This window comes from Nomascus leucogenys, chromosome 11 (genome assembly GCF_006542625.1).
Source record: "Nomascus leucogenys isolate Asia chromosome 11, Asia_NLE_v1, whole genome shotgun sequence".
NCBI lineage: Eukaryota > Metazoa > Chordata > Mammalia > Primates > Hylobatidae > Nomascus > Nomascus leucogenys.
In genome coordinates, this window is record NC_044391.1 from 66708140 (window position 1) to 66716400 (window position 8261).

The 8261-nt window shown below is 39.9% G+C and overlaps 1 protein-coding gene across 2 annotated transcripts in view; it reads left to right on the forward strand.

The window, feature by feature from the left end:
* The window catches only part of ARID2 (AT-rich interaction domain 2), a 183411-nt gene extending 182975 nt beyond the window's left edge, over positions 1-436 (forward strand). The window contains exon 21 of one of the 2 annotated variants that reach the window (XM_030822678.1): positions 1-436. This exon is cut by the window's left edge and continues 2663 nt beyond it. The gene's annotated coding sequence lies outside the window, so the exon portion shown is untranslated. The other variant, XM_030822677.1, reaches the window with a different exon arrangement.
* The last annotated feature ends 7825 nt before the right edge of the window (positions 437-8261 follow it).

An 8261-nucleotide genomic window follows, 5' to 3' on the forward strand; every position in this document is an offset into this window, starting at 1 on the left:
CTGTGTAATGGAATTAAAGTGCTTTTGCACAATAAGTTCTGCAAAACCCTCTCATTCATGAAAAGGTGCTCCTTGCTAGACAGAAACTTGCTGATTTACAGTATTGTTATTTTTGTCTAAAGTTCTGTAAATACATGCTTTAATGTTATCTTTGAGAAATCTATGTAAATAATATAGTCTACAACATAGAGACTGTATAATTCTGTGTTATATATGTGCCTAGTGTTCTGTTGGCACTCAATAAATTTTAAGTAACAAAATTGATAATCATATAGCGAAGGCATATTTTTCTTCCAAGCTCAAGTCAGGATTGTGACTATATATTAATGAGACTCAGTAATCCAACCCACACCTGAAAACTCGTCTCATTACTTTATAGTCATATCATGTATGTTTTTTTAACCATGAAATGACAATAAAATGATTTTTAAAATGAGAATGTTTTGGATAAGTGACTTCTGTCCTGATCTTAACCACTGCTGTTAAATACCAAACAGAGGGAACATGATGCAAAGCAGAAGCTGCTAAGGAGCAGAAGTGGAGCTATGGGGTTAACCATGTGGGACACCTGGCACTGTCATTGTTACCAAATAGTAAATTAAATGAGAACAAAATCCAGTATCTGTCAGGAAATTTTAGCTGATCACTTTCATACTGCTTGACTCTTCTCAGACTCATACAGCAGTCAGTCATACAACAACTACACTAGCCTTCTCCAGAGGCAGCAAAACAAATGAAGACAGTACCACTGTCGAATTACATTACTACACTGGTATTTGTAACTCTTTCATTGCAATTATATAGCCTCATTTCCTATTGGTAAAAATTAAGTCCAGGATTGCCTTATGTGTGGATAAGAAACACTAAGACACACTGGTATATACTTAAGTAAGTAGATCCATTTCCTTTAATAAGACTACATTTAAATATTAAAAGAACAGGCTATTATTAAGTCCTGGCTCCTGTGGATTTTAGTCTGAGATACAACCCACATTGGATACATTTATTTAAAACATAAACTGCCTTTAGAAAGTAACTTAATCAAAAAGTTAAATTCTATGAAAAGCCTCATTCCCATCTGCTTCACCACCCCTGTCCCCCAACCAGATAACCACTGTTCACATTTATTGAGTACATCTCTGGTGTTGATTACATACAAGTGAATTCAATATTTTCTCTTTTTTACACAAAAATATTTCATACCATAAATAATATGCTGTACTTTCTTGAAATTTTAATATTTTAAGTTTATTCCATATTGGTACATAGCTTTCTCATCCTTCTTACAGCTATATAATATAGTTTTCCATTGTATGGATATGCTATATTTAACTAGAACCCGTATTGATGGACATTTAAATTGTTTCCAAAATTTAAGGTGCTATTTTAAACTAGTCACTAATATTTTGCTGAACACTACTCTGTCAGGCACTGTGCTAAGCATTTTACATGTATTGTTTCAGCCTTCACAACAACCCAATGTAATAGCTAATATTTCACAAGTGGGGAAAAGAGGGTTAAGATGAGTAAGTACCTTGACCAGGTTCTTACAGCAAGTAAGTGGTTAAACTATTTATCCAGCTCCTCTGAAGCCTAGTTATAAAGAGTAATTGGGAGAATTCTTTCCTCAGAGAGTCAGACTCAAGGCCAGGAGTCTGCTAGTATAAACACTATGTACCCCTAATTTCGGTGCAGATCTTTTCGTTTGTATTTGCCTCATTGTTCCTAGTATTTTCTTTCTTTGCATTTTGTCTTTTTAAGATTTTCCATAATTCTTCAGATTTCCCAAGTATTTCATTCATTAACTTGGCACCACTTTGTAAAGCCAGAAAAATTTTCTGGAAATACCCTTGACAAAGGGCCATTTCTAAGGCAAATATTTATAGTAAGTTGAAACCACAGTTTCTAATCAACTATCCGTCTGGTGCCTAGTTCAAACAACCATCTGCTGACTCCTTTGGAAAGAGTCGTTCCTCCTTAACAATAGTATGATGTTAATAGGATTTTCCCCAGCGTACACCTTTAAATCACCTTCAACGCACAATACTGTTGGAGTACTTATGCTGCTGCTTTGGAAGGCGGAGACATCCTGCTCTGAAGGTAGGCCAAACTTACAAATAATACCCAATATGATAAAAGATAAAAACATGTGCCATAAGGAAATTATAAAGAGTTTGGGGAGTTTAATCATGTAGCAGGCTTCATTTGATGCTGAGTTGGAAAGGGAAAGTAGGAAGGGCTTTGTGGAGAGGGCAAAATGTCTTTTTTTAAAGTACTTTGTATTTTTTTTTATCTTATTTATTTTTAAGACAGAGCCTGGCTCTGTCACCCAGACTGAAGTGCAGTGGTGCAATCTCGGCCCACTGCAACCTCTGCCTCCCAGGCTCAAGCGGTCCTCCCACTTCAGCCTCCTGAGTTAGCTGGGAGTACAGGTGCGAGCCACCATGCCTGGCTAATTTTTGTATTTATTTATTTATTTTTTTGTAGAGATGGGGTTTTGCCATGTTGCCGAACTCCTGACCTCAAGCAATCCACCCACCTTGGCCTTTCAAGGTGCCGGGATTAGAGGTGTGAGCCACCGCGCCCAACCCCTGAGAAGGGAAAATGTCTTTTAATGAGAGATTCTAAGGGCTAGTAGAAATTTGACAGACCTCAGCCAGGCATGGTGGTTCGCACCTATAATTCCAGCACATTGGGAGGCTGAGGCAGGAAGATTGCTCAAGCTCAGGAATTTGAGACCAACTTGGTCAACATGGCCAGACTTTGTCTCTACAAAAAATAAGAAAATTAGCTGGGTGTGGTGGTGCACGCCTGTGGTTCCAACTACTGGAGAGGCTGAAGCATGTGGATATTTGAGCCCAGGAGGTTGAAGCTACAGTGAACTGCATTCGTGCCATTCCACTCCAGCCTGGGCAATAGAGTGAGACCCTGTCTCAAAATAATAATAAAATAGAAATGGACAGACCTAATGGTAGTAAGAGAGTTTGAGTTTGGAGAGGTCTTGTTGAGGATGAGAGGAGGTTATAGATTGACAAGTGCAGGGGTTAACTAGTAAGATGTCAAAGCTATAAACATTCTCTACATACAAAATGCACAAAAATGAAACTCGACAATATCAGGGAGGAGCAGAGTGAGATGATAGAAATGGCTTGGCCACCTAGTAAACAGAACTAACAGGGCCCCACAAAGTGTAGTTTTGAAATCAAATGTAATAAGTTTAACCAACACATTTGATTGAGAGGGGCTTCAGAATCTCTGGACTATACATTATGACTTCCCTAAACTGGAGAAAACGTTTAGCCTTTGCTTTTGAGAAGATGTATTGATTTGAATTATCAAATATGATGCCCTATTTATAGCTCAACTGTGAAAGACAAAACTAGACTGGCTTTCAGGTTGACCTTTTAAACAAAATCACTTTTGCAAGGCAGCTGCCTGGGACAGGCAATTTTCTAAATTGTACAACCATTGAAAATGAGTTTGTTTTTCATCTTTAGGTAAAAAATGGCATGGTTAAAGTAACTTAGAAAAAGAAAGGACCTGAAAGTTGGTTTAATCTAATACAGAAAGCATTGTTTTTGATTGATTGATTGGCTATAGAGACAAGGCCTTACTATGTTGCCCAGGCTGGTCTCAACTCCTGGGCTCAAGCAATCCTACTGCCTTGGCATCCCAAAGTGCTGGGATTTACAGGCGTGAGCCACCATGCCTGGCTGAGCACTATTTGAAATGAACACACAACTTCAATCTTGTGCAGAGTAGGCCCTTGAATTTTTGTTGCTTTATACTTATTACTGGTTCCGAACAGATGTATGTCTTATGTGATGCAAAATTATTCTTTGAATGGAGATTTTTCTCCCCCTTCAAGTTCATGGATTTTCCTTTTTCCTTTGGGACTGGATTGAGAGAATGGGAAAAATGTAGATTTGACTATCAAATCTAAAACAATGGCCTTGGGTTAATTGCTAGCCCCTTGATACTTTCTTTAAAAACTTTCAAATTATGAAATATAACACATATAGCAAAGTGAGTAAAATGTAGAGTAGAGCTTTATTTTTATTTTTTTGGAGACAGGCTCTTGCTATGTTGCTCAGGCTGGTCTTGAACTCCTGGCCTGAAGCAATCCTCCTGCCTCAACCTCCCAAGTAGCTGGGATTACAGGCATGACTCACAGTGCCTGGCTTATTATTTTACAGCAAACCCTATGTAGCCATTGCCCAGATCAAGAAAAGACCTTGATAGTCCCCCCAGAAGCCTCTCATGTCCCATCTCAATCAAAGCCCCTAAACCCCCATCAGTAACCACTATCTGAATTTTCAAGGCAATTGCTTCTATTCTTTATGGTTTTTTTACTTTTACTACGTAAGTATGGATCTCTAAACACTATAATTTAGTTTTGTCAATTTTTGAACTATTACAGAAATACAGTATTGGATTATATTTTGTGTCTTTCACTCAGCTTGGTTGTGAGATTCACCTATATTGTTGGATGTAGCAATGGTTCCCTTATTTTTATTGCTGAATATTCCCAATACCGATGGCATTTAGATTGCTTCTAATTTGGGGCAACTACATATGATGCTATAAACATTCTACTCTTGTCTCTTGATGCACTGGGGCATGTGTTTCTGTTGGACATTAACTTAGGAGTGGAATTTCCCTTATTATCTAGTAAGGTAATTCCACAGAGCAGTCTGGAAGCGTGCAAATGGCAAGTACAAATACAATCCAAATTAGGTTCTGAGGGTGAATGGGACTAACCAGAGGTGCCTCAAAGGAAGTCAGATTGAGAGCCATATAGGCAGGAGGATGGCTGAGCAGGTGTGCAGTCCTCACCTTCAGCCTGGGCAGACTCATTCCTCTGTAATTAAGATTTTGTTTGGAGTTCTGCTGTAAAGTTTATTGGCAATATGGCATATAGGAATTACGTGGCTCATCACAAGTACATAATTAATATTAGTTGAATTAGGTGATTAATTTAGAAGTCAGCAGGATGATCTGAAAGACTAAATAGGGTGACCACTTAGTTTATTATAGTTATAATATTTGACTGATCATGAGGACTTCACACACTTTGGAGCACAGGATAATGGAAACAGAAATATACAGATGTTATTTCTAGTGCCCAAACTGATAGATAGGTTGGAGGAAGGGTCAGTGTTAGGACCTGGATACTTCACACAGGAAATATCGCTGGGCAGACCACGTAATGAGCTGAGAGGAATATTATAAGATGGTTGGGAGCATTTTTTCCATTCCAAAATGAAGTTAATAATGGAACCTACCTTTCAAGGTTGTTAGGAAAACTGAAGTAGATAATACAAACAAAACTCTTGGCGCAGAGCCAGTAATAAGTGCTCCGTGTTAGCCACTGCTGTTGGTAATTAAGATGGACTGTACTTCACTAGCAGTAAGGAGAACCTGCTATCAGCTTTGAAAGTGTATAAGAAAAAGAATTCTGGAAATTATTTGAAAACGCAATACTACAATGGTAATTTTAGAAGCTGTAACTCCGTTAGGCAAGAGTGTAAATAAAAATCTTGTTAAATTAAGTATACTCATCCTAACTTTTCCAACAGCTGGGTTCCTACAAGAGGTTGATTGCACCGTGAACTACTGTGTGAACATCCTGGAAATGTTTGACATCTTGTCTCTGAAGGTGCTGTTTTGCCATCTTCCTAGTGCTTAGTGGGCTCAAAATTCCAGATAATGTGGTAGATTCGAATTTGAAAACGTTAAAGAGTTACGTGTGTGTACAAACTATCAGGTGCTGTTGATGTTTCTGAGAGCAGGGATAGAATCCAAATGGTTTTCAAACAAGCTGTGATCTGGCCAGGCATAGTGGCTCACACCTGTAATCCCAGCATTTTGGGAGGCTGAGTCAGGTGGATTGCTTGAGCCCAAGAGTTTGAGACCAGCCTGGGCAACATGGTGAAACCTCATTTCTACAAAAAATACAAAAATTAGCATGATAGCACATGCCTGTAGTTCCAGCTATTTGGGAGGCTGAGGTGGGAGGATCACTTGAGCCCACGAGGTTGAGCCTTGAGCCCACGAGGTTGAGCCTACAGTGAGCTGTGATCATGCCGCTGCACTCCAGCCTGAGTGATAGAGCAAGACTCTGTCTCAAAAAGAGAACAAGTTGTAATCTAATTAATTATGTTACTCTAACCGAACAGCTGTGATCTACAGGGGATCTAAAAAAGTTACATGGTTTGCTTCTTGGCTGCACATTAGACTCCACCTGGGAGATTTTAAATACCCCATCCCCAGAGACAGATATAATTGGTCTGGGGTGGGCCTGTGCTTGTGCATGGCCTTTTATAAAACTCTCCATATGACCCTAAGTATGCAGCTAGATTGCAAACCACTGGACAAGTTAAGTTGCATTTCCATCACTGTCCAACAGGGATGAAAGCAGTGAGAAAACAGTCCTGGTTATATAGGCAGGAATTTCCCCAAGTAAATGTGGAGGACATTTCAAGACATTCCCATCTATTATCTCAATCCTCAGTAACCCTGCAAGGTAGATAGGCAGCACCCCTTTTTATAGGCAACTCAGGTTCAGAGATAGCATACTCCCGGTCACAAAACTGGGCCCTCTGTGATACCCCTGCTTATCACCAGAAATGGATTATCTTCTGTGGTACTCACAGGATTGGTGGGGAGTATGCTCAGCTAGTTATGGTTTCGGAAGTCCACTGCCTCATGACTAAAGCATTTCTCACCCCACAAAGCCAGTGCGTGCTGACTACTTACAGACTAGAACTCATCAGTTGCCAGAGAAGTTAAGTTCCTCCCTGAGGAGCTGAGTGTGAGGAGCCACCAGACACTTGCCCATCACAGCCAGATGCTCAAGCATCTGAGAACTCAGACCAGTTCCGGTGTGGGAAACTTTCAGCTCTTCAGCCTAGAGCAAAGCCTTCACCCCATCTCTCACCCTCATACCACAAGCAGTGAGGCCTGCAATTTTGAAGATAGTTTTTCTGATCATGCAATTTTTATTAACTGTGTGAAATTTGGGAGACAAAAGCATACAGGGGAAAAAATCCTCTATTACCCAGAAACAACTTCTATTAATAATATGTATTTTTTTTGCCTTAAAGTTTTTAAAGAAAGTTAGGATAATGGTATATAATTTGTGTCCTATTTTTTCTCCATTTAATATTAAAGGAGTACATTCTTCCATTTCCTGCCCCCCAGAAACATTTAAAATAGCTGTAAAATACTTTCATATGAATGAACCATAGTTTATGTTAACCATCCCCCTCCAGTTTTCCACTAATACTGGAAATATGTGGACTAGGATGTTTATATTATGAAAAGAATATATAATCCCTTTAAGGTTCTTTGTACCTATTTTCAAACTGCCTTTCAGAAAAATTGTACATATTTGCACCCCCCCACAGTAGTGTTTGATCGTGGCACTCTTGCCACAATTGGAAATTATCAATTTGACAAAATTTAAAACACTGTTGTTTAATGTTTTTGGTTGAACACTTCTTTTTTTTATTTTTGTTTTGAGACAGAATTTCACTCTTGTTGCCCAGGCTGGAATGCAATGGCTCGATCTTGGCTCACTGCAACCTCTGCCTCCCAGGTTCCAGTGATTCTCCTGCCTCAGCCTCCCAAGCAGCTGGGATTACAGGCATGCGCCACTACGCCCAGCTAATTTTGTATTTTCAATAGAAACGAAATTTCTCCATGTTGGTCAGGCTGATCTGGAACTCCTGACCTCAGGTGACCTGCCCACCCTGGCATCCCAAAGTGGTGGGATTACAAGCATGAGCCACCGCGCCCGGCCCACTTCTCATGTTCTAACCGCTTGTATTGAGCCATTGAAACATTTTGACCACTCATTTCAAAATGCAAATCTGATCATGTCAAACACCTCCAGTTTAAAAGCTTTTCCTTACAAAATATGCTGCCGAAAAACTCCTCCCAATCTTCATTCCAGCCATTCCAGGTTTAGGGATGCCATGCTATCTCTGGCTAGACCCACTCTGGCCCCATTCCCTCTGCCAGCGCATCCTCTCCCTGCCTAGTTACCATTTGGCTCTTAGCTGAAGTGTCAACCCCCTTCCCACCCCAAGGGTCCTCCCTGACCAATCTTAGATTTTATAAACCCATCAGATTCTTGGAGCATCTGGTTGTCCTATTTGCACCCTCATCAGTTATATATGTACCCGTTTTCCCCACCAAGTAGATGGCTCCATGATGATACTGTTTTGCTCCCTCTTCTCTACTGTGTCACACACACA